The sequence below is a fragment of the Ictidomys tridecemlineatus genome, chromosome 12 (assembly GCF_052094955.1).
Source record: "Ictidomys tridecemlineatus isolate mIctTri1 chromosome 12, mIctTri1.hap1, whole genome shotgun sequence".
In the NCBI taxonomy this organism is placed as follows: domain Eukaryota; kingdom Metazoa; phylum Chordata; class Mammalia; order Rodentia; family Sciuridae; genus Ictidomys; species Ictidomys tridecemlineatus.
The window spans coordinates 31,669,123-31,694,677 of NC_135488.1; the positions used below are offsets into that span (position 1 = coordinate 31,669,123).

Genomic DNA, 25,555 nt, shown 5'->3' on the forward strand with positions numbered 1-25,555 from the left:
GGCGGGGCATCCCCAGCGCAGGTGCTGAGCTGGAGTCAGGCAATCCATTCATTAATTTAAATCGCTCTCACTGACTGGACCAGTCCCCAGCACCTCCCAGGACCCCCACTCTGGAAGAGAGCACATGTTTGTGGAGCCCAGGTGAGCCGAAAGCTCTCACCTTGAGCTCCGTTGCTTACTGGATGGACATAAAAGAAGTGCATTTGTCCACTCCTGGCCCCGGGGCTTCTTGCTTCCTGGCCGGGCAGCCAGGTGCTCCCTGGTACCAGGAGACAGAGCTCTCCCCCTCCCAGAGTCAGGGGCCCACTTCCCCCCTCGGGTCCTCAGGCCTGAAAGGATGGTGTCCAGGTACACAGACCTCGGAGTGAGCACGTCGGCTCTGCTCTGCACACAGTGGAAGGGAAGGGAGGTGCCAGCCCCGGCTGGAAATGCTGGGATCTGCTAGAGAACACAGACCGGGACTTTTCCTTCCTTCCTTTCTTTTTTTCTCTCCTCCTCCTCCTCCTCCTCCTCCTCCTCCTCCTCCTCCTCCTCCTCCTCCTCCTCCTCCTCCTTTTTCTTTTTCTAAACCCAAAGCTAATAGTGACCTTTCACTCATCCTCACTCAACCTGCATCACGCCCGGCTTGTGTCTGGGACCAGTGACACAGAGCTCTGCAGCTGTGAGCACAGGGATTAGAATGTCAAATGGCCATGGCTCAGCACTTCCTTATCCCTGCCATCCAGTGAGACCCCGAGGCTGTGGGATTCCTGGAAATTGCTTGGATTGTCCCTGTTGTGGCTGGGAACTCCAAAGACTTGCTGTCCCACGACTCCCTGCAGCTGGCAGGGAAGAAGCCGGTGGCCGGGTGTGTCAGATGCCTGGGTCATTACAGATCAGTGTCTCAGAAGCAGTTCCCAGGGGAGGTGACCAGCCCCACACTGCAAAGTCCCCAAAGCTGGGAGGAGGCAGCGACTGCAAGGATACCACTCTTTGCTGGGGGTCCCCATCCCTCAGCTCGAGATAGGCAGGGCGTTCGTCTGTGCTTCTTTTTAAGAGAAAGTAGCTTCTCTTTTGCGGGGCTGGTCAGGGCGGGAAGCTGGTTGGTGTCTCACTGGCTACCCTAAGAGCCATCTTTGGCTTTCTTCTTCCCAAATGTGTTATGGAAGGACACAAGATGGTGCAGACAGTAGCACTGGGGCTTTTTTGAGTGAGTACCTCAGATCGGAGGCTCCTAGGTCTCTACCCCAGGTGCTGGTGAGCCCTGAGCCCTGTGGGGGACCACGCCAGGTTGCTGTTCTCTCCACACATCCCTTCCAGGAGGTGGAGACTTTGCCAGACGAGGGGCGGGTCAGAAGTTGCCCTGGAGTTGAGGAGAGACTCCTCCAGCCTGGCTTTGCTCTCAGAGCCCCTGGACAGCCGGGTAGATCCTCACCTGGCCGTCAGCTGTCGGCTCTAGTGGTCTGAGGTCCTGGGGCTTTTATTGTTCTGTTTGACCCTGCAGGCCCAGGGTCAGAGACAGTCCACACTGGTCACTCCTAGGGTTTCCCTTGATTTGACCCACACTGATTGAGCACCTTGTGTGTACAGGGAACTGTGCCAGGCTCAGATGGATGGATCTGCAGCTGATAACAGGTGAGAGGAAGTGTCCATTCAGGAGCGCCGTCTAATCCCCACAGCCCGCGGGTGTTCTAGGGTGAGGGGGGGACAGGGGCCCTCAGAAACTGCCAACAGAAGCTCTTTTATCAACCCAGTCTCTGAGGTCTGTTGTCCATCTGGCAGCAGCTCCAGGAGCAGAGTCACCATTGTGCTGCCACTGGCCTATGCAGCTTGTCCTCTGGATGTTAGACTTGGACACAGGAGAGCTGGCGTCCAGAGAGGGGACAGGGAGAGGGCAGGCCCCACAAAGCAGCTGGGTGCCCCTTCCTCCTCTGGCTACTGGCTTCTAGGGAAACCAAGGTGTTTCTGGGGCAAGTTTTGCTCCTTGCTCCGTTGTCCCCTCCCTGGCAATGGACGACATGTCCCCTTTCTCTCCCCTCCTATCGAATGACTCTGACCTTTTCTTCCTCCACAGCCAGCTCCTTCCCAGAGCGAGGTCTCCCCCTGTGCCAACCAAGCAGGGAAGAGACGGCTGATGGCCGTCCTCCTAGGGCAGGTCCTTCCCTGAGCACAGGCCAGCCCTTCCTTTCCCAGCTGTGGGGCCCAGGTGGGAAGCACCCTTCATTATTCCGTTTCTCAGGCCTCCCTTTCCCTCTGAGGAGGGTGAGCTGTGGAAATCCCTTTACCATGAGGTCCCGGGCGAGGAGCGGGACCCGCTGCACCACAGCTCCCCTTGGGGGGTCCTATCTCTTTTCCCAAGTTCTCACCGAGGGCAGGGGGAGCCTTCTGCGTTTCTCCACTCAGTTTTCTGACTTGCCCTAGTGAGGAAGGTGTCTTTTCTTACTGGAAGGCCCATGGGAGGCTCAGGCCACGCTGATGGGGACTTTGGCTACCGTGGGGCGCTCAAGGATACCCTGGTCCATGTACAAACGGCCACAGTCTCACCTGGGAAAGAAGGGCCAGGGCTCTTCTCTCGGTCTTCTTTCCTGGGGGGAATGACATCTGGGACAGAAATAGTATCTCTCTTAAAATAAAAATGAAATGTCCCCCGTTCCCCCCCCTGCCGAGCTCACGAGCCAATGCAGCCACCACATTCATAGGTGAAATGACTTTTTATGAGAGTGAAACCTTATCTGTGTGTGGATGGATAATCTGAATGGATAATTGGGTAGTAACTGGAGGCAGGTGGGATGTGGCTGGAGGCAGCAGGTCAGAGGGGTTTGTCCTTGGAAATTCTATTTGCGCCTGCTCCTCACTCTCTCTCTCTGCTTCTCAGTTGCCAGGAGCTGAGCAGCTTTCCTCCACCCTGTCCCTCCACCATGATGTTCTGCCTCATCTCAGGCCCAGAGCAGTGGAGTTAGCTGACTTTGGACTGAGACCTCTGAAACCGTGAGCCCCGAGTCAACTTCTCCCCCTCCAAGTCGTTCCTGTTAGGTATGTTGGTTCTGGCTACCAAAATATGCATGATTTTTGACACCAAATAATTAGCTGTGGAATTTCAACGCATGCACACAATGATGTGCATTGATCATGGTGATTGGCATACCTGTCGCCTCAAATGCTTCTCACTGCTTTGTGTGATGAACATTCAAAATCTCTACTCGCCGTTTTGGTTGACCTGTAGCTACCCTACTATGCTATTGAACATTAGAAGTGTTTTTTTTTTTTTTTTTTTCCCATCAGCTGCACCCCTGTGCCCGTTGGCTAACCTCTCTCCATTCTTCAGAGACATGACGTTCCAGACAGGGCTTAGCAGCCCCACTCTCCCCGGCAGTGCTAGAACTGAGACTTAGGGAGTGAAGCCAGGATCTCAAGTTCCATCTCTGAGGCTAGTCAAATGGCCTCATCCAGCTTTTCCACAGAGCTCTGAGCTCTGCAAGTTTAGGGACAGTTAGTCCTTATTTTCTAAGTGTCCCTCATGCCTGAGCTGAAAGTTTTCCTAAGAACCAACTAATCACAGATGCGCTTAGGGGTGACGGTTTGTCCTCGAGATCCTCACTGTAGTGACATTTTCAGAGTCACGTTATCCTCTTGGCCAGTCTGCCCACGGTGTCTGGGACCTCAGCTGGTAAGATGCCAAGTCTGAGGCCTGTAGTTTCCTGAAGTCTGAAGTCTGGCTGTGCTTATGGCCACTGATGCTGGTCATCAGCTGGAACTTCTGAGGGGGCTGTTGGCCAGAGCACCTACAGGGGCCTGGACTTTCACAGCATAATGGCCCCAGTGTGGTGGTGGCAGACATGGAGATTTCTCCTTGGGGCTCAAGACCCCAATTTGAGAGCTTTAATGGTGGAGCCTGTGTCTTTTCTTATGACCCAGTCTTGGAAGTTATGTGGGACAGTCGCTGCATTCTTCTAGTGGCGAATAAGACTCAAGCCTTCCTGGACTCAGGAAGAAGGATGTTAGAGTCCACCCGATGGTGGAGGAGTACTGTGTGCTTGCAGAGCCTCTGGGCTGAGAGGTGTTTTTTCACCATCTTTGGAAACATAATGTGCCACAGAACAACCGGGGAGAAGGACCTTGCAGATGCTTCGGTCCTGTGTGTCCAGTTGTGTGGGTGGCCACAGGGTGGAGAGGGGCAGAAGATGGCAGGAAGGTGCTCAGGAACAGCCTGTGATAGGAGGATGGGTTTCTCATGGTGCGATGGCGACATGCCCGTGGCAAGGCAGGGGACTCAGGGAGTCAGGGCCCTTGGTGTGGAGCATTATTTGCTGTCACACTTGCAGTTCTGGACTTGACTCTGGGCTTCTGCAGCACAGCATCCTTCTTCTTGCCACTTTGAGCCCAAAATAGTGTCACAAGGGGTTGGGGAACCGCTCAGTGGCAGAGTGTGTGCTTAGCCAGCGCGAGGCCCTGGGTTTGACCCCAGCATTGATGACACCCAGTGCTGACAGCTCGTGTGTTCCGGTCTGGCCAGGAGGCTTCAGGGCCACAAGAAATTCTGTTGCAGGATGTATTTTTATTTTATTTTATTGTGGCTGTTACCTTCTAATGTTGAGATGCCAAGACTGAAAGCAGTGGTTTGCTCGGGACCTGTGAACGGCAGACGCCAGCGCACGGCCACGTATGAGTATGTGTGCTCCATGCACGGGCCAGAGAACTAGAGGCCCCGAGATCCTCCAGCTTGACAGATGGGCCTGGCCAAGTGTGCATCCGTAAATAGCATGTTTTCCAGGAATATTTAGTGACAGAGAGAAACGTGATCTAACGTGGAGGGGATTGCACCAACCATCTAAGCTGTGTGCTGGGCTTCTGCTGAGTCAGCGGTAAACCACAGGCAGGAAGGGGCCAACCAAACCCTGCTCGCCCGTGCCCGCAGAGGGGCCGGGGGAGCGCCGACAGAAGGTGCCGCCCAGCTAGGGCAGTTAACGCCTGGCCCACAGGGTCCGGGGCGGGGGGAGGATGGGGAAGGCCCAACAGGAGGAGGGGCTGCTGGGAAAAAGAGCAGATGGCCCCATGGGCAAAGTTCATCCCTGTGGACCATTTTCCCATCAGCCTGGCCCTGTCCCGTCACCCCAACCTATTCCACTTTGATTAAAGGCTCTGGGTGCCGACCTTTGTTTGGCAGCCCTCCTGTTCCCCAAAGCCATGCCTGCGTGCCCTCACTGCATGCTCTTCTTCTTCTTCTTCTTCTTCTTCTTCTTCTTCTTCTTCTTCTTCTTCTTTTTTAACAGTACTCTCCGAAAGGCCACTTGAAGTCGTAACTGGAGGGTCAGCTTAAATGAATGCACATGGCTTCAGAAGTCCATCGCAAATGCATTTTTCAGTTAATGTCATTGATAGTTTCTGCTGTGGTCTGTCTCCTCCAAAACTCGGTGGGAACTTAATTGCTCCTGTCACGGTCCTAAGAAGCAGGACCTTTGAGAGGTGATTAGGTCATAGACTCTGCCCTGACGACTGGGCTAGTGGGGTTATTCCTTGTGCCGAGCGAGTGTCTGTTATTGACGAGCAGGTTTGTGTTGACTTTGGCCCCCCTCACCCTCTCCCTGCCTGTATGCTTGTTAGACATTCTGCCATGTTAGGGCGCAGCGCCGAGGCCCTCACTATAGGAGAGCCTTTCATCTTCCAGCCTCCTGAATCACAGACTGAATAAACTTATATTGTTTATAGATCACCCAGTTTGTGGTATTCGGTTACAGCATCAGAAAACGGATGAAGGCAGCTACAATTAGCTTGCTTCGGCATCAAGGGTCTTCTATCTGATGGGGTTTAATGAACCAGTTAGTGGAGGGGAATCTGTGAACACAGATTTGCATGGCCTTTGCCGACGGTGGAGTTCCTTTATTTAGACCCTTGGTTTAGATACAAATGAAAAGAGGGGAAATTGGTTTGTTTTAGGAAGGAGTGGAAATGAAAAAGAACCACATTCTGCTTCTGAAGGGACAGCTTTCCAGGTAATATTTGCCTGTCACTGCTGTCCCTGGGGACAAGGGGATAAGGGGCAGAGTGAGGGTTTCAGACTTTCCTCTGGGGACCTGGCATTCTGGGAGTTGGTCAGCCTGGTGGCTGCCAGGCATTCAGGGGACTCTTCCTTTGGCATCTTAGGAGATTTTCACTTCCTCCAACAGTTTTTAAAAGACATTGGTTTTTAAAATACATATACATTGGGGATTAGGGTGCTTCTTTTTTCTTTTTTCTTTTTCCCCAGGGCTGAGGACTGAATTCAGGGCCTGTGTGCTAGGCAAGTGCTCTGCCACTGAGCTAAATCCCCACCCCCAGGGCTGCTTTACCACTGAACCACTTCCCCAGTCATTTTGATTCTTTTAAGACAAGGTCTTACTAAATTGCTCTCAATTGCTTAGGACCTCACTAAGTTGGTGAGGCTGGCCCCGAACTTGAGATCCTCCTGTCCCAGCCTCTTGAGCTCCTGGGACAGGTGTGTGCTGCTGTACCTGGCTCGTTCTTTTTTATTTTCTCTGATGTTTTTTAATTGGTGTGTTGAACGTACTGAATTTTGTTTTTTACACATTCATAAGTGTACACAGTACACAACACACAGGATAATTCGGGCACTTCTCCTTCTTCCCGTCTCCAGCTCCCTGGTCCTTTTCCTCCATGATCCCCTTTGATTTTCATGAGACACCCCCTGCCCACCTTTCTTTCCCTTTTTCTTCTCTAGCTTCCATGTATCAGAGGAAACATTTGATCCTTGACCTTCCGAGTTTGACTTAAAACAATGGTCTCTAGTGCCATCCATTTTCCTGCAAGGGGCATAACTTCATTTTTCTTGATGGCAGAATAAAACTCCAGCTGTGTGTCGACCACATGATCTCTGCCCATTCATCTGTGGACGGCACCTGGGGAAGAGAGAATTCTGCCAGGGGTTGGGCTTAGCCTCCAGTAGCGGTAGCGGGTTTTCCATCATGAACCGCGCAGTTTGGGACTTACCGCCCTCCACAGTCCTGTGGGCCAGTTCAAAATCTCTTGCTGTCTTCTCTCCGTAGTTTGGCTACTGTGAATTGTGCTGCTGTATCACTATATAGACACACACATATCACTATTGCATGATGACTTTGATTCTTGAGGTTAAATACCGAGGAGTGGTGTAGTTGGGTTGTACGGTGTTTCCATGCCTAGTCTTTTGAGGAAGCTCCATACTGATTTCCATAGCAGTTGTATGAATTGATATTTCTACCAACAGTGTAGACATGTTCTTTTTTCTCCATATCCTCTCCAGCATTTATTATTATTTGTATTCATTCTCTATCTCTCTCTCTCTCTCTTTTTTTTTTTTTTTTTTGCACCGAGAATTGAACCCAGGATACTTGACCACTGAGCCATGTCCCCAGCCCTTTTTTGTATTTTATTTAGAGACAGGGTCTTGCTGTGTGGCTGAGACTGGGTTTGAACTTGAGATCCTCCTGCCTCAGCTTCCTGAGTCCCTGGGATTATAGGTACGTGTCACCGTACCTGGCATTCCTATGGCAGCCATTCTGACTGGTGTGAGATGAAATCTCAGGGTAGTTTTGATTTGCATTTCCCTAATTGCTAATGACGTTGAACATTTTTCATAAATTTATTGGTCATTTGTATTTCTTCTTTTGAGTCATGTCTATTTAAGTTCATTTGCCCATTTATTAATTGGATTACTTGATTTGTAAAGTTTTTTGAGTTCTTTATATATTCTAGATACTAATCCTCTATCAGAGAGTGACTAGCAAAGATTTTCTCCCTTTCTGTAGGTTCTCTCTTCACAATCCCAATTGTTTCCTTTGCTGGGAAGAATATTTTAATTTGATGCTGAGCCATTTATTAACTGTTGGAAAGAATCACTCTGAGGTCATTCCAGGTGCATCTGAGGTTGCATACCTCAGGGAGGTCCTGGTGCCTCCTACCTGGCTGGCCCACTGGGGACATCTTAACTGAGTCTCGCACAGTACTGGAACCAGGAGTCTGCACTGGTCATCGTGTGTATGGCTTCATGACACCTCATCATGGTTGCAGAGCCTTGAAGTACCAGAGACCTCCCTGCCACCCAGCCCTGGGCGTCTCTTAGTTCTTTTGTAAATGTCACACACAAGGAGTCACACAGTAGGTGGCCTTTGGAGACTGAGAGTCTTTCCCTGAGCAGAATTCCTTGGAGACCTGTCCAAGCTGCCATGTGCAGCAGGGGACTCTTCCTTCTTATTGTGAGTAGCATTCCATAGTGAATGGTCGATCTTATGCACCAACTTGCCTAGACCATGGTACCATGGGTCAAACATTCTAGATGTTTCTAGAGAGGTACTTTTAAAAAAATTTTTAATGAGATAAACATTTAACTCAGCAGACTGATTTAATAATGTGTGGGCCTCATCCAATCAGTCGAAGGTCAATAGAAAAAAAGACTGACCTCCCCTAAGGAAGACAGAATTCTGCCAGCAGATGGCCTTGGCCTCCAGCTGCGGCAGCAGCAATGCCAAGTTTTCCATCAAGAACTGTGCGGTTGGGACTCGCCGCCCTCCACAGTCACGGGCCCGGTTTCTCACGATGCCTCACTCTGGCTCCCCGGAGGCACCGCCGGCTTCCCTGTTTCCCGTCCTCTGGACAGCCCTGACTAGACAGATGCATGGTCCATCCCAGATATGGATTTAGCCATTCGCCGCGGACGGACATGTGCGTTGTTTCCGGCTGTGTAGGTTTGGGTGTGACATAATTTCTATTTTTATAGGTTAAATACTCCCAATTGCAGTGGCTGGGCTCTGAGGTAAGTGTATGTTCAGCTTTTTAAGAAACTACCAGAGTGTTCTCAGAATGGCTGTCCTCTACGTTCCCGGAGCTGCAGTGCACCAGGAGCCACTTTCTCCCTGCCCTGACCACCTTTGCGCTCTCCTCCTCTCCTTTTGGAGCTCTGATAGGCAGCAGTGACAGCTCACGGGGCTCCTGATTTGCATTCCCCTCATGGCTCCTGGCGCTGAATGGGCTTTCCTGCGCTTTCCTGGTGTATCATCCTCATCAGTGAAATAGCTTTTTATCTCTTTGCCCATTTTCTAATTAAATTGGTTTTTTTGTCTGTTGAGTTTTGAGGGTTTGAAATGCATATTTATATTTTAGATATGAGTCCTTTGTCATAAATGTGGTTTATAAATCATTTCTCCAAGTCCCTGATAGGAAAATTTATGTCCCCTGGTTATCCAATTAAATACTAATCTAGGTACTGCCACAAGAGGATTTTCAGATACAATTAAGGTCACTGAACAGTTGACTTTAAAATAGGGAGACTATCCTGATTTCTCTGGATGGGCCCTATGTAATCACATGAGCCCTTAAAAGTAGCAGATGAGTCAGGCACGGTGCACACATGGCTCTGGAGGCTGAGGCAGGAGGATCACAAGTTCAAAGCCAGCCTCAACAACAGTGAGGCGCTAAGCAACTCAGTGAGACGCTGTCTCTAAATAAAGAGCTGGGGATGTGGCTCAGTGGTCGAGTGGCCTGAGTTCCATCCCTGAGTCACCCTCCCCACAAAAAAGTAGCAGAGGAAACAGGAGAAGGAGGAAGGGAGTAGTGTGTGTGCATGTATACACACACACACACACACACACACACACACACACACACTTGGCTTGTGGGGGAAGGATTCCACCAGTACAAGGGACTCCACGGGTCCTTGCAGACATCAAGATGGTGGTAGGGAGCCACCCGGCAGGAGACACAGGAGGCATCAAGAAGCTGAGAGTGAGCCCGGGCTGCAGTCAGGGAGGAGGGAGGCCTCGGCCCGACACCTCCACAGTCTCTGCTGACTCCAGGAGTAGCCCGGCGAGTCTCCAGACCTCTGGAGCGGAATGCAGCCTTCCTGCTGTGGGAGGCCAGGAGCACGGGACCGTGGAGTCGAGGACCATCAGCGCTGTGTTCCAGGCTGCCAGGACAGTGGGGCTTCGCAGCAGAAGCCAGGGAAACCAGCGCACGGCCTGTAGCTTGGCTTCCGGTTGCCTTAACCAGCTCTCTCCTTGGACAAAAGTTTGAGTTTTGATGAAATCCAGTTTATTAATTCCTCTTCTTTATGGATTGTGTTTTACAAAGTCTTTACCAAGCCCTGGGTTTTTTTTTTTTTTTGAGAGAGAGAGAGAATTTTTAATATTTATTTTTTAGTTCTCGGCGGGCACAACATCTTTGTTGGTATGTGGTGCTGAGGATCGAACCCGGGCCGCACGCATGCCAGGCGAGTGCGCCACCGCTTGAGCCACACCCCCAGCCCGAGCCCTGGGTTCTTAAGATGCTTCATATGCATGCTTCTCAATGTCTCACAGTTCACCTCTTATACTTAAATACACAATCTCTTTATTTTTTGTATAAGATGGGAGAGGAGGCCAAGGCCCCCTCCCTCCCTCCCTTTCGCTCTCCGATTGCTGTACTACCCTTTGTTGAAAAGACTCCTCTTCCTCCACAGAATTGTTCTTTCTCCCTCTTCAACATCAGCTGGGAGGGCTTCCCAGAGCCTGGGCCACTTCACTGGGTTTTCAGCATCCAAAACTGCAAGCTAAATAAATCTCTTTTCTTCATTAAAAGAAAAAAACCCGTTGGCTGTACTTACAGTTGGCTTTTCTGATGGGGCCATTTTTGGGTTCTCTTCTGTCCAGCTGGTCTGTGCACATGTTTCTCTGTCAATACCACAGTCCTGATCACTGCTGCTCTGTAATAAGTCTTCAAAATGGGAGGGTGGGTTCCGTTTGTTCTTGTTGAGCAGAGTTCTCCCTGTCTGGGCTTCCTGGCGCCATGTTGCTAGCTGCTTTCCTCCATCGTGTGCTTCTGCCGTGATGTGCTGCTGCTCACTTTGAGCCCCGGGGAGAGGAGCTGCCATCTACAGACTGAGACCTCAAACCCTCAGCGCCAAAACAAACTTTTTCTCCTCTAATTGTTCTTGTCAGGCCTTTTGGTCACAGCAATGAAAAAGCTGACTAAAACATTTCTAAATTTTATTTATTAATATTTTGTTAAAATATTAAAACTGCCCTGGGGCACTCTCCAGGTTAACCCCGTGAACCCTGCCAGGAGGAAGCTGGAGAGGAAGCGGAGACGGTGGCCCATGTTGGGTGGTCTCTCCCTGTCCCCAGGGCCACCTGGAGAACTCCAGGGACCTTCCATTTGCAGTTGAGGATGCTAGCTCAGGGTTCTCTCTGGAGATTCCACATCTGCACTGGGCCCTCCGACCTCCTGCATGGCCCCGGGAGCTCTGTCTTGACTATGGAGACAAGGTATGACCCTTCCATTCCCAGGTCCACCTCCGCTGTCATGGGGGTGGGCAGGACAAGCAGGAGGGACACGGGTCCTGGCAGCACAGCATCCCTCCCCCACTGAATAGGAGAACCCAGGCTGCTTTCCACATATAAATATATGAGTGGAAAGTTTCCCAGGCCTTTCGGAGTTTAAACAGCTCTTATAAAATGGCATTTTGATGAGCTGAGCATAAATGAATTGGAAACATTCAGATAACATTTCTCCAGGGTTCAGAAACTGAGGGAAAAAGTGCTTGGCAAAGGGTCCAAGGGGCTGGGCCAAGAGTTTAAAAAATGATTTGAGATGTTGTGATGAACCCGAAGTACCACCAGCTGCTCCCGTGTCCTGCTTCAGAAAGGCCAGGAGGGAGGCGGGACAGGAGAGAGACCTTTTGTCCTAGGGTGAACGGGGAGCCGCATTGAAACCCAGGTCATCTGCATAGGGCTTCCCACTGCACTGCATTTGCTCTCAGCATCCATCTGGCCGGCCGTCTGTCTACCTACCCATCCATCCTTCTGTCCATCCATCTCTGTTCATCTGTTTTCACCCACCTATACATCTGTCTCTGCCATAGATAGATGGAGGATAGGTGGTGGTGAGGCTCAGCGACCCTGCCTTGGCAGAGCTCAGAACCACAGTGGAGAACCTTCTACAGAAGCCTTGAGGACAGGTCAGCCATAACAACCTGCAGGACCGTGAGGGTGATGAGCTTGCCAGAGCTCCCCGTGTTGCCTGAGTGGAGTGTTCTGTAGCCTCCACCCTGTACCCAGGACAACCAAGTTGAGAATGACCTGGGGTGCAATGTGAAGGAAAGGATTCACCTTCCCTCTGAGCCCAGGCTGCCCCCAAACTGCCTTGGGACAGTGGAAATCAGACACTGAGCAGTGTCTTGCTCAGGGAGGCCCTTTCCTTGAAACGCTGTCCTAGAACGTTGCTAGGGTCCCCACCAACCCCTGCCACCATGCTGTACTCTCTCACAAAACGGAGGCAGAGGGTGAGCCTGGATGGAAAGGGGAGACCCAAGACCCAAATCGGGGCCCACTGACCCCTCTACTGGGAGATGGAGATTCTTCCATCAGGTATGAACAGAGCCAGGGACACAGACTTGGTCATCAGGCTGGGCTGCGTAGTGTTTGACCTTAATCATAAAAGGAAATTGCTGAGAACAGCAAGGCCCAGCGAGGCCTCTCAGCAAGCCCAGGTCCTCCTTGGTGCAGAAGACAGAATCTTGGAAGAATTTGGAAACCTTATGACCTGAGTACTGACCACACTGACCCCATCCTGTCCCCAGAGGGAAATTTTATAATGTGTGTGTGTGCTTTTTTTCCCTTTTCTGACCTAGATGCAAGAACACTTTGGATTAATGGTGTCCATTTAAGTGCTGGGGGACTTCAGATAAATCTTTCAGCCTCGTTCCCTCACCTACCCTCAAACTCATCACTCTAAGAAACCCCTGGTCACATGCTCAGCTGGCAAGGGGATTCTCTGAATGACTTTTGCGCCCTGCCTTGCTTCTCCACACAGAATCACCATGGAGACAGGAGCTGGGGTGTGCTGCTGGCCACCAGATACATGGACAGCATTGCTGTTTGTGCCCTGATGGTTCAGACCGGAGAGGGGCCCCTCAGGAAAAGGGGCCCTCAGGAGAATTCTAGGCCAATCAAAGCACAGTCTTCTCTTGATGTAAACAGAAATTGCATTCCTGGGGAATTTGGGGTGTTTAAAGTTTGAATATTGGGGGAAAAAAATCCAGGGTATTTTTAAAAATAGGCACAATATCTTCATGTCCAATTAGGCTCCAGGCTCAGGTATTATGAACAGAATTTTACCTCCAGGGACGTCCATGAGGATGTTTGACAATCATCTGGGATCTGGGGTGATTCTTCATAGTGAGTGACAAGTATGAAGTTCTGACTTGTATCTGCCCAAAGCTCTCAGTGACCCTTCCCCCTTGTGGTGACAACAGAAAAGGCCCCAGTGATTTCCTCAATGTCCCCAAAGGGGCCTGGTCTCTTTACCCCAGTGAAACCCACTTGCATGAATGGAACATTCTGGAAAGCATAGAAAACTAGGCTGCACTTGTCATGACCCATTTGGTAAAGGGATGCTGTTCTCTTTCCCGCTGAGAACACACGATCACTCGGCAACTCAGGAAACTGAGGCACATCCAGAAATAACCCACGGAAACCCGGCAGGCTACGGTGGTTTTCCTGGACTGGTGATTTTTTTTTTCCATGACTGTTCAAAATGAGAAGATGATTGTCATATTCCAAAACAGTAACTGTTTAAAATACCTTCTTACCCAAAGCAAGGGACCTTGGTGTTCTAGAAAGTCAGCAGCTTGCTGTCCCAGCAAGGGGCGCGAGGCATTCAATGCAGACAATTTCCAAGTTCAGGGGTGTGTGCTGCATGAGGAGTCCTGGGCCACGTGGATGGAAGGCACTCTGTTAGGCTGCACAGGAGGCCCATAGTCCACCCCTGGGAAGTTAAAGAGCTGAGACCAGCATGCAGGCCACCTGGCCTGGAAGCCTGAGGTTGAGACCATCTTGCGATGAACCTGCAAACCCAGGTTCTGGGACCTCCTGGCCTGGCTGGGCTCTCCGGCCACAGGCCCTCCCCAGCACAGCAGGTCTGAGATCCGTCAGGGCAGCCTACCTTCCCTGAGGGAGGTAGAACCCCAGTGAGATACAACGCTGGCCCCTGGGTGAAGTGGGTTCTGGGATGTGTGTGGCCGAGTAGGGAGATAAGCCAGGCTCTCTGAGAGCTGAGGCCACACTGTTCTCCTGCCCCTTTGGTATCTGCCCCTGGAGAAGGGGTTCTAGGGCTCCTCCGTTGATGTCCTGTTAATTTATGATGTTTTGAGAGTAGGGCAGCCAAAAGGGGCCTGGGGACGTAGAGAGCACCCACCTGCTCTCTGGAGTCTTCCGCCACAGTGGGCCGGAGGGCTGTGGGTGACCTTACTGGAGAGTCTCCAGTTCCTGATGTGGCTGGCACTTCCTGCCTCTTAGGGCTGGTGGGGCCGTGACCAGTTCTGCCCAGTGAGCTGTGAGCCAAAGGACAGGATCTTCCAGAGCTCTCTTTCCTGCAGCTCAGAGTGGGCCATGTCTGCGGTGGGGGTTCCTTCCTCAGCTGGGGTCCCTGGGAGACCCCTGTGAGCGCCAGAGGTTGGGGCTGAGCATGGAATCAAGGCCCCCTCAGCCCTGGGTAACTGTGGGGTGGCTGACAGGGAGTCAGCCCAAGGGATCTGGGTGTTGAGGTTGCTCAGAGGATTGGCCTCAGCTCAGATTGTCCCATGAGTAGAAAGAGGACTCAGACTCAGATCTGCGTGGAGGCTGCAGGGTCCTGCTTCCCAGTGATGGACTTGTGGATCCAAAGCAGACAGCTGCAAAGCCACCTTTAGAAGAGGGGAAGGGACTTGTGACTGAGGCTGCCCATCCACGGGCCCCGTTCTATGCTCACACAGTGGGTTTACCATTCACTGGAGCAGAAGCTGGCTTTGGAAGACTCAGAAAACTTTCACAAGAAGTGAGCAGGCAGGACTTATTCTCATTCTGTGTCCTTTGTCAGACATAGAGCCCCTGCCCGGTGCTTCACCCACGACCCAGGGAGGTAGCACTTGCTATCTCTAGGCCCATGTGGGCTCAGCCATCCCCTGCACAGTAGCCACCTAGAGCTTCAAGTCTTAATGCCACCACCTTGAGGTGAAGTTCTACCTTTCAACTTTGGAAAGATGCTTTCAGACCACTCCACTGGATATGGCCTGGGCCTACCCCATCTCTAAGGTTTGCCTGGGGTGGGGATGACTGTGGGCTTGCAGGGGACGGGGAAGGTGATGTGCTCTTGTCCTCACCGCGTCTGGGGTGCCTTTTCTGGAGGAAACCGACTTTCTTCTGGTCCTTGGGTGTGCAGCTCACGCTCACACCCCTCAGACCTGGATGTGCGCAGGTGTGTCTGGAATTGGTGGAAAGACGGCTCTGGAGCTCTACGGCTCTGGAGCTCTGCGTCTCAAGCTCTCAGGCTGGGGCAGGACTTTACTTGGCATAGCAAAGGTTTCGATGACACAGAGCTCCTAAGAGCAGCAAGTGCTGGTGAGACCCAGCCAGGCCCACCCATGCAGGCCCCTCATGTCCCCAGAGCACCATTTGGTGACTGACCCGCATTGCCGAAGGGGCTCTGCAGTTCCGATGATCGTGAAAACTGGTGAGAGGCTGTGATATCAGGCCGGCACACACAGGTTCCAGGGTAGGCTGGCTTCTATTTGGTCTCTGAAATTTTTCCAATTTGGCTACAGAATAGGTTATCAGCTCCAAAGTAGGTTTCATTTTCTAGCATATTGAAATGATTAGAAGTAAAGGATCTTTTCCTGCTCATTTTGAATAAAGAAGACAACGAGGCATGCGAACCAGAGCTGAGCCACTCCGAAGGCTCCCAAGATCTTGCCCCCCTGGGGCACACACCCCTTCTCCCAGCTCTCCGGGAGGCCAGGTGCAGCTGCGGGGATTTTGCAGGCACAAATAAAGCCCCAGATAAATGAACTCTGAAGAAAGAGGTTACTTTGGAGGAGCTGGACTTCACCAGGTGTGCCTCAGAAGGGGCTGGGCCCTTCCTGGTAGAGACAGTCCCTATGGGAAGACTCCATGAGACGGGTTCTCCACGGATGGTTTTGGAGATGGAGGAGCAGTGTGGCTGGGGATGTGTGTGGTGGCTGACCCGTGTCCTTGCCATCCTGTGGGGACTCCATCCTATGCTTCATTTATCCTACAACCTCAGTGAGCTTGCCACAATCTTCCCTGGAGCTTCTAGAAGGGAATTCTGTGCACCTATCCGTTGGTTTCAGCCTTGTAAGACTCCGAACAGAGACTCCAGCCCTGCCATGTCCAGACTCTGACTTCATGAGCTGTAAATGACACATGGTGCAAGTTTAGGCTGTTTAGTGTGTTGTACTTCCATGTGCAGCCACGTAAAACTACACAGTGACAACATTAGAGGTCAAAATTGTCACTCATCAAGGGTTTGGGATTGAAAAACTTTTCCATTTTAAAGCTCATTTAAAATATTTTTTGGTACTGGGGATTGAAACCAGGGACACTCAACCACTGAGCCACATCCCCAGTCCTTTTTATCTTTTTTTTTTTAATTTAGAGACAGGGTCTTCCTGAGTTGCTTAGGGCCTTGCTAAGTTGCTGAGTCTGGCTTTGAACTTTCGATCCTTCTGCCTCAGCTTCCCAGCCACAGGGATTACAGGCATGTGCAAAGCCCATTTTTTAAATTTAACATTATTTTCTCCCTTTTTCTTATAGGACAAAAAAAACCTTAGGACTATGATTTAAGGAAAGAACCACTGTTTACCTAAGGTGACTGCACCCGCTAAAGATAATGGCAGTCTATGCAGTATGCTATCTGTTATTTAACTGGTCAGAGCAGGAAAGTATGGTTTGAAGTGTTTGGTTAACCACTGAACCAGGAAGTGTGGGTGGGCTTGTGGGGTGGGGGGTGGGGGTGCCTGAGTGTCACAGGCCGCAGGCCGATTTTCCTTTGGTTATGTGGGGGGTTTTAGAGATCTCCCTTGCTTAGCTAAGAGGTGTATGATATTCCGTTTTATCGCCAGATTTGTTAGGGTAGTATTTTGTGAAGAGCTGCGAGGTACACCTCACTCCTCCAGGCTCCCTGTTTCAGAGAGCCCCTGCGTGGCTGTGACCTGCCTTTGAAGAGCCAGACCCCCCAGGGTGGGTCTTTTCATGGTTGCACTTGGAAACCTCGCACGACCCACATCATTTTTGAGTGACTCACTGTCATTTATTGTTCTTATTATCACCTCCTAAATACGATGGTGACTTCAGTGTCCTAATGGGGCCTCAGATGCTGATCTGTGGGAAGGTCCCTGTCTTCTTCCTCATTCTTGAACCGACCCAGCTTTAGGGCAGATTTAAGGGTGATTTAAGTAACCGATGTCAGGGCATGACTTGTATGGGGTTGTGGGGTCTGCACTCATCCCGTCGGCAGAAGATTTGGGGGTCCCTGAGGAAGAGGTGAGCAGACACGTCTAAGCTGGGCACGATGTGACCCCATCTGAGCCGTGGCCAGCACTGCCAGCAGGGAGGTGAAGCATGTGAGTCAGAGACCAGAGCAGTCGCCAGGAGGAGGTGACTTCAAGGCCCGCTTCAGAGGAGGGGAGCAGAGGGGACAACTGGGTGATGGGCTGCTATGGGTGGCCTGTGGGAGACAGGAGGTGGGCCGTCCTGGACAGGGGAGTAGGGAGGGCTGCAGGCCATGTACTTGACCTGCTTGAGGACAATCGGCAGGAGAGACTGAGTCTTCTGGGAAAACCTCCAGCACTAAGGACAGGAGCGAGATGGGGGGTCGAGAGCCACTAGGAGTTTGGCTCCCTTCTCTACTCATTTCTATTAACTCCCCTCTGATCCCCCTTCTGAATTAGTTCCTCAGGGCTACTGTCACACATCACCACCAGCCAGGTGGTTTATGATGCAGAAATTTATTCCTCTGCAGTTCTAGGCCCGAAGCCTGGTATTGAGGTATCAGCAGGGCATCAGAATACTTTTATCCACTTTTACCAAAGTTTTCTCTTCTTTATGGATTTAGGGATATCCTAGCAGAATTTCTGGATCACCCCTTTCTTCAAGGTGTGAAAATCTGAAATGGTTACTTTTATTTAGTGGCTGTTGTGGCCTCTGTCTGTAATACGTATACTACCGGGAAACAGGAAAGAAAGCGATGTTTTGCCAGAAAGGGGTTACCTTCTTAGTTTCCTGACTATAGTGCCTGAAGTTAACGCCACTTTAATAAACTATTGTTTCAGTAGAATCTGTCTCTACCTAATTGTTACCACCATTACCACCCTCCCCCACCACATCCACCCCCACCACCATGCCATTAACACCACATCTCCACCAGCACTACCGTTAATACCACGGCACTGCCTAGGCTGCCACGGACCCCGTGTCACCACCAAGACCACCGCTGATACCATGTCACCACTGACGCTACCATTAACACATGTCACCAACTTGACCACAATTGCCACCACGTCACCACTGATACTACCATTGACACCACCATCACTGCCAACACTACCGTTGATACCACCGTCATCAACATCATCATTGATGCCACCATCACAGTCATCACCAGCATTGTCACCGTCCATACTGGTTTGATCACATCAGCTCCATCGCTGTCTCCGTCCACACCACCAGCACCAGCACCTCATCACCCTCGTCACCCCACTCGGGCATGCTTTACAGCCGAGGTTTCCAGATTACTCTGTGGAGCTCACAGGCTCTGATGAAGCCCTCAGGGGTGGTTAGAAGTGGGGAGATGGGGGCCACGAAGCAGGTGGGTTCTGCGCTTACCTCCTTCCACTCAGTTTCAATCCAGAGCTTTTCTCATTATTTGTTTTGCATATTGGGGTTGCTCGTAAGATTCTATCTGAAGAGACCCTAAAAACCACTGCAAGCCCTGCATGTCCGCTGCTTCCTCGTGCTTTACCACAACGCCGTGTTCTTTCCCCGGAGATGTTTGTGAAGACGTGAATGTGCTGCCTGAGGAAGAGGCACAGTCAGGGGAGGCCCACCATGGGTTAGTGTGTCAGCAGAGAGCAGGCAGTTCCCCTCGAGAGAGGCCACCGCAGCCCGCTCCTGAGCTGGTGTCTGAGAAGGGAGCTGGAAGTAAAAGGGGGTAAAGAAAACTCAAAGGAGCAAAGTTGGGTATCGATTTTGTTCTCAGTGTGTGTGCATCAGATGCATTGGGGTGGGTTAGTCTCAGTGTCGGAGGAGCAGCTGAGGAGACTGTCAGGTTTGTGGGACGCAGTATGATGACAGCCACTCCTTTCCAGTCCACTGCCTGGTCACTCTGCCCCATGCCAGGGCAGGGCAGACTTTCCCATGCTTGTTTCTGGCACATCTTATCTCTGGGTGTCAGTGGCATGAATCTCATCTCTTCTGGATAATAAGGGTTGGAGAATGTGTTGGCCGAGGTTCTGCAGAGAGACAGAATCAACAGGGTGGATGGATGAACAGAGACAGATGAGGGAGAGTTTGCTAGGGAACTGGCTCAAGGAGCGATATCTGACCTCCAGGTATCCAGCTTGTCTGCTCTAAAGTGTTCATGGTCTCCAAGTGAATATGCAGGAGAGAGTCAGAGTGTCCATGTTTAAAGAGGGCCTGTTCAGTGAGGACCATTTCCCTTCTAACTGGCAAACTTTGAAGGATCTGTCGGGGAAAAGCCTGATCCCCAATGGCTCTGGTGGCCAGATGTTCAAGAAGCAGTTTGAGCTTAGACTGCTGGTCATTGGGAGGAGGGACTTTTGTTTGATTTATTTATTTATTTATTTATTTATTTATTTATTTATATATTTTTAATTGGTTGTTCACAACATTACAAAGCTCTTGACATATCATATTTCATACATTAGATTGAAGTGGGTTATGAACTCCCAATTTTACCCCAAATGCAGATTGCAGAATCATGTCGGTTACACATCCACAATTTTACATAATGCCCTATTAGTAATTGTTGTATTCTGCTACCTTTCCTATCCCCTACTATCAAGGGACTTTTGTTTTAAATCACCACCAGTGCTAACCACTGCTGCTCCATCACCTGTGAAGTGAGGGAGCTGGACTGGGGTTCGTATTTCAAGTATGTGTGCATGTGTGTGCATGGGTGCGTAAAGTATATGTGCATTGTGTGTGCATGTGTGTGCAGTGTGTGCATGTGTGTGCATGAGTGTGCAGTGTGTGCCTGTGTGTGCAGTGTGTGCATGGGTGTGTGCATATGTATGCAGTGTGTGCATGAGTGTGCAGTGTGTGCATGTGTGTGCATGTGTGTGCCGTGTGTTCAGTGTATGGAGTGTGTGCATGTGTGTGCAGTGTATGCACATTGTGTGTGCAGTGTGTGCATGTGTGTGCAGTGCGTACATCTGTGTGCAGTGTGTGTGCATGAGATCTTAACCAAGTGGTCCTGCAGCCTCAGGCCTCCTTGACCAGGCTCTGCAGTGGTTTGCCAACCTGGCCTGTCTTTTCCAGATTGTGTTAGTAAGGTTTTCATTGCTGTGATGAAAACACCTGGCAAGAACAACTTAGAGAAGGAAAAGTGTATTTGGGGCTCACGGTTTCAGAGATTGAGTCTGTGGTCAGTTGGTTTTATCACTCTGGGCCTGAGATGAGGCAGCACATGATGGTGTAAGGGTGTAGCAGAGGAAAAGTGCTCAGCTCCTCGCGGTGGCAGTCAGGAAGGAGAGGAAGGTGGGGATGGGAAGAGACAAAGAGAGAATAAGCCCAGGGACAGGATGCATAATCCCCAGGACACATCCCCAGGAACCTACTTCCTCCAGCCATGCTTTACCTGCCTATAGTGGTAATTATTACAAATTTTTCCACCTGGAAATTCTCACAAATCCATTCTAATTATTAACTCATCAAATGGATAATCCCCTGATTAGGTTACAGCTCTCATAATCTAATCATCTAACCCCTGAATATTCTGACATTGTCACATGAGATTTTGGGGTGGGAGAATCTCCTCATATCCAAACCACAACATTCTATCCCTAATCCCTAAAAAATCATGTCCATCTTACAGTGAAAAATGCATTTAGTCTGTCTCAAGAGCCCCCGTATTCTTAACAGTCCCAGCATTGTCCCAATGTCTAAGTCCAAAGTCTCATCTAAGACTCAAGGCAAACTGTTGGCTGTCAGACCCGGTAAAGACCAAAAGCAAGTTACACATATCCAATATGATAGTAAACGTTCCCATTTCTAAAAAGGGGCATAGGAAGAAGTTGTAGGCAATCTGTATACGGGGTAAAAATGGGAGTTCATAACCCACTTGAATCAAAGTGTGAAATATGATATATCAAGAACTATGTAATGTTTTGAACAACCAACAATAAAAAAAAAAAAGAAAAAAAAAAGGAAGTTGTAGGACCACAACAAGACCAAAACCCAGCTGGGCAATTAGGTCCTGCAGCTGCATATCCAGCTTTTGGGGCACACAGTGGCAAGTTCTCCAAATGGCTTGGGGAACTCTGCCCTTTGGTCTTGTTGGCTGCCACTCACACGGCCTCTCTTAGGTTGACTTTCTGCAGTCGGCAGGTTGGGCAGATGTCCCACATTACTGCATCTCCTCATCCTGGGGGGCTCCACTGCTTGTGCTTTTGCCTCCTTCTCATGGTTTCACGAATTGTTCTCCCAGGGGAAATCTTGCAGGGATTCCCACCCTGCTGCACTCTGCCTGGCCTCCCAGGCCTCCTTTGACATCTTGGTGGAAGCCTCCTTGATCCCTGAACTCTAGCATCCTATGTGGTTGTACAGCCAGCACCACATGGATGATGCCAAGATCTCCTGCCAGCTTGAGCCGCTGCCAGGCCCCCTAGCACCATGTTTGCAGCAGCCTCTGGCTACATGGGTGGCTGAGCATGGTGAGAGAATTCCTGGTAAAATAGTTCTCTAGGCACCCCTGAGTGAGCAGAGTGTCCCCCAAGGTTCTTCTCAAAGGAGAAGTGTCATGGGTGTGGTCTTGGTGACCTCTGAGATGCCCTCAGGACATCTTTCCTATTGTCTCTGTGCAAAATACTTATCTTCTCTTTAGTAGTAGTAATCTCTCCAGCAACTGCATTTCCCTTGGCCCCAATCTTACATGTTTACACTGTGCTTTATCTCCTGATTCTCACAGTAAACCAGGCTAAAAGCCACCAGCAATACCTATGCCATTGCCTAAATGCTGTGCTACCTTGAAATTTCCTCTGTGAGATTAATTAATTCATCACTTGTAAATTCAGCCTCACAGAAGTCTCAGGACACAGAAAAAATGTGGACAAGTTCTTTGTCAGCATATCACACAAGTAACCTCTAGTCCAATTCCCACAGGGTTTCCTTTCTTCTCTGAAACCTTGTGAACACAATCTTTACTGTTCACATTCCTATTGGCATTCTGGTCTTCTTAGCTCAGTCCAGAGTTCAGCTCTTCTTAGAACATTGCAAATCTTCCCCAGCCTGCATCTCTAAACTTTCCCAAACTCCTCCCAATATCCAGTTCCAAAAACTTCTGAGCCACACGTATAGGTTAGTCACAGCAATGACTCTACTTCTTTCCATGTTAATCAGCTTTTTTTTGCTCTGACCGAAATACTTGAAAAGAAAAACGTAGAGGAGGGAAGGTTTATTTTGCTCATGGGTTTAGAGGTTCAGTCCATGATTGGCCAACTCCACTGCTCTGGGTCTGAGGTGAGGCAGAACATTATGGTGAAAGAGTGTGGCAGAGGAAGGCTGCTCAGCTCATGGAGGCTGGAATCTCTCTCTCTCTCTCTCTCACACACACACACACACACACACACACACACACACACACCACACATAACACACACACACACACCACACATCACACACACACACACACACACACACACACCCCAACACACCAGGGAAAGACATAAACCAGTGAGTTACTTACTCCCTCCAAGCTCCACCTGATCCTCTCATGCTCCTCTAAAAGCCAAGTTTGTGGGGGACACAAATTTGCAGATGCAGAGGACTTGGCCAGAGTAGATTCTTACGTAAAAAACACAGTGGAAAATCCAAACCTCAAAGCAAATCATGCTCCAAAAGGCAAAATGTGTTTTTCTGGTGAGTTAGAACTCCCACTTCTACTAAGAAAAGAAATACAGCCTAGGAGTCTTCAGAAACAGGAGCCAGCGTCTGGAGGGAGGCACCTGTCCAGGTGCTGCTTGGTTGCTGTTTTTCAGTGGAAGACCACGAGTTCCATCCAGGATGCGGATGGGAAACACACAATGGGTGATGTCCTGCTGGGCACTCGGGGTCCTGTGAGCAATGGCTGTGCTCCAGCTAGTTCATCTGCTGTGCATTTGGCCTTTGGAAAAATCACAGCCATGAACAGTGGTGTCAGGTGTGGAGAGTGAGCTTCAGGAGGGTGGGAAGAGCCTGCAGAGGGGACATCTGCAGAGTGACTCCCTTCAGTGTTCCCACAGGTGTGCTCTTTGTTACCCAGAGCAGAGAGCCTCTGGGCATGGGAACCGGGAGGGTCGGAGTTCTCTTAGGCTGTACCTGGATTCTCTCATTGAGTCTCAGGGTGACCTTTTCACAAATAATTTGACACACGTCACAAGTGAGGAGGCCGTGGTCCCAGGACAGCATTGTGGGGGAGGGGATGGAGCCCTCCACCCCACTTGTCCCCAGATCATGCTCAAAGCTGTTGGTGCTCCTGGGAAGCCTCTTCCTGGGACCGGGGTGTGGCTCAGTGGTAGATCATGGGCTTAGCAAACTTGGGCCTGGGTTTGAGCCCCAGCCCAAGGAAACAAAAGGAAAAAAACCTCACTTCTGCTTATCCCCGTGATGGGTAGTGTTTGGACGGTTCTTGGCACCCTTCTCCTAATGTGGCCTGTTGAGTCCTTCCTTCCTGGGGAATGAACACAGGGACACAGCATGGCAAAGCTGGCCATCCTGGGTGGCTGCCCCCCAGGCTGAGGGTGCACTGCCCTTATCATGTGCTCCAGGAGGATCTGTTGTTTACTCTGACCCTGGATAACAGTTCTGTGGGCACGAACATGGCCTGATTACTCAGGGGTTCCATTCTGCAGGAACGTGTTCACCAGAGGTGGCCTTTGGTGACCCTCTGACTCCTTGGGATCTGACCCCTCTCAGTGCTACAGGAGGTGGCCACATGGGCATTGTGTTCTCTGGGTGCCAAAACCAGGTGCTGGTGAGAGGGCCTGGGTCCTACTGGGGCTTCCAGGACCCCCAGACTGCCTGGGACACAAGGGACGAAGAAGCTCTGGACAGGGCGAGAAGGGACAGGCGAGCCTGAGGAAGGGAGCTGGATGGTAGCAGGGCTGGTGGCTCAAGGCCTCAGCGAGTCTGCAGGCAGGGCCCAGGGGACATGGCCAGTTCCCTCTGGCAGCTTGGGACTGTGATTCAAAGCTGGTTCCAGTCGAAGCCCAGATGTTTCTTTAGGGCCCCAAACACATAACCATTTTCACAAATGAGATAAAGCTTCAAGATCACTGTCCCGAGCAAGGACATTTGTCCCTCCCTCTTCCACCCTTCCTTCAGGTCGCAGTGAACACACAGGGCTTTGCGTCAGCAGGAGGGGCAAATGAATCCCACCTACAACAGAACCCCAGGCTCCTGCCCTGTGGAAAATGCACAGGACAAATGGAGGACCTGGAGAGAACCACAGCACTTCTGAGTGGAGACGGACCTTGGGCATCACCCCTTTCAGCTCCTGAATTTCTCAGGAGAGACCCTGGGGCTGGTGGAGCCGGGTGGTGGCTAAGGTCACCCACCAGTTATTGCGCAGACCAGCCAAGGGTGGACATGAGAGCCCAGGATCATGGCTGTTGGTGACTAGCTACATCCTCTTGGGAAAGCCACCCGACTGCTCTCAAACTCGGTTCCCTCAAGAGCTGATGGGAAGAAGAATGCCGTCTGCCCTGGTATGCTGGTGAGGACCAGGGTCAGGCCTTGCACCCTGAGCGCAATGGCGGGAGTTCTCATCCTGCCATAGGGCTTTGGGGCCTTATTCCCTAGAACAGGACGTGCTCCTAGTTATGATTCAGTTGAACAAATATTTATTGGGCTCATAATGTGCACGCAGCCACTAGCCCGGAACATAGGGCAGGTGGGAGGGACGGCAGTGGTGGTGCGTGGCGTGGGGGGCTGGAGAGGGGTTGGGCCCCGGGGGACAGGAGGAGGCCGGCAAGGAGCAACCATGTGGCGGGGGAGCCAGGAACAGGGCCAGGATAGAAGGGGCAGAGAGGCCGAGCCCCTCCTCCTGCCCTGGACCCCAGGGCTGGCCAGGGGGAGCAGAGCTACAGGCCTGGGGCAGCCGGGCCCTGGGAGCTCGCTCAGGAGGAGCGCGGAAAACGACTTCCGCTCTTTGAGCCTCAGTGTTCTCGTAAAGTGAGAGGCTTCAACAGATGGCATTTGTCCTTTCTCTTTATTTTCCAGCTCTCTCTGCCCATGAAATGGACGACCCGCCCTTTCCTGTCTCATTTCCTCTTCCTTGGAAGTAGGACCTTTCTTATTCTCCTTTTCCAGATTCAGTCAGGGTGGGAGGAGTGGGTGGGGTCCGCTGATTGACTCCATCAGCTTCCTAAGGGAGAATATTGGTGGGAAGGGGCTGGGGGTAGAGCTGATAGCTCAGGTGCCAGGCTGAGGTCTCTCACTGGGGATGAGGCAGGGGGAGGTTCACCTGGGAGGCTTGCATCTTGGGCAGACCCCCAGGGTTGGAGGCCCCGGGGCTGGAGGCCCCA

General features: G+C 51.0%; 1 long non-coding RNA gene across 3 annotated transcripts in view; it reads left to right on the forward strand.

Annotated features, from left to right (window-relative positions):
- Positions 1-46: 46 nt before the first annotated feature.
- LOC120884948 (uncharacterized) overlaps positions 47-25,555 on the forward strand; it is a 55,156-nt gene continuing 29,647 nt past the window's right edge. For all 3 annotated transcript variants that reach the window (XR_013428662.1, XR_013428663.1, XR_013428664.1), the window contains exons 1-3: positions 47-141; positions 1,570-1,614; positions 2,855-3,012. This is a non-coding gene — a long non-coding RNA (uncharacterized LOC120884948). The remainder of the gene's footprint in view (positions 142-1,569; positions 1,615-2,854; positions 3,013-25,555) is intronic.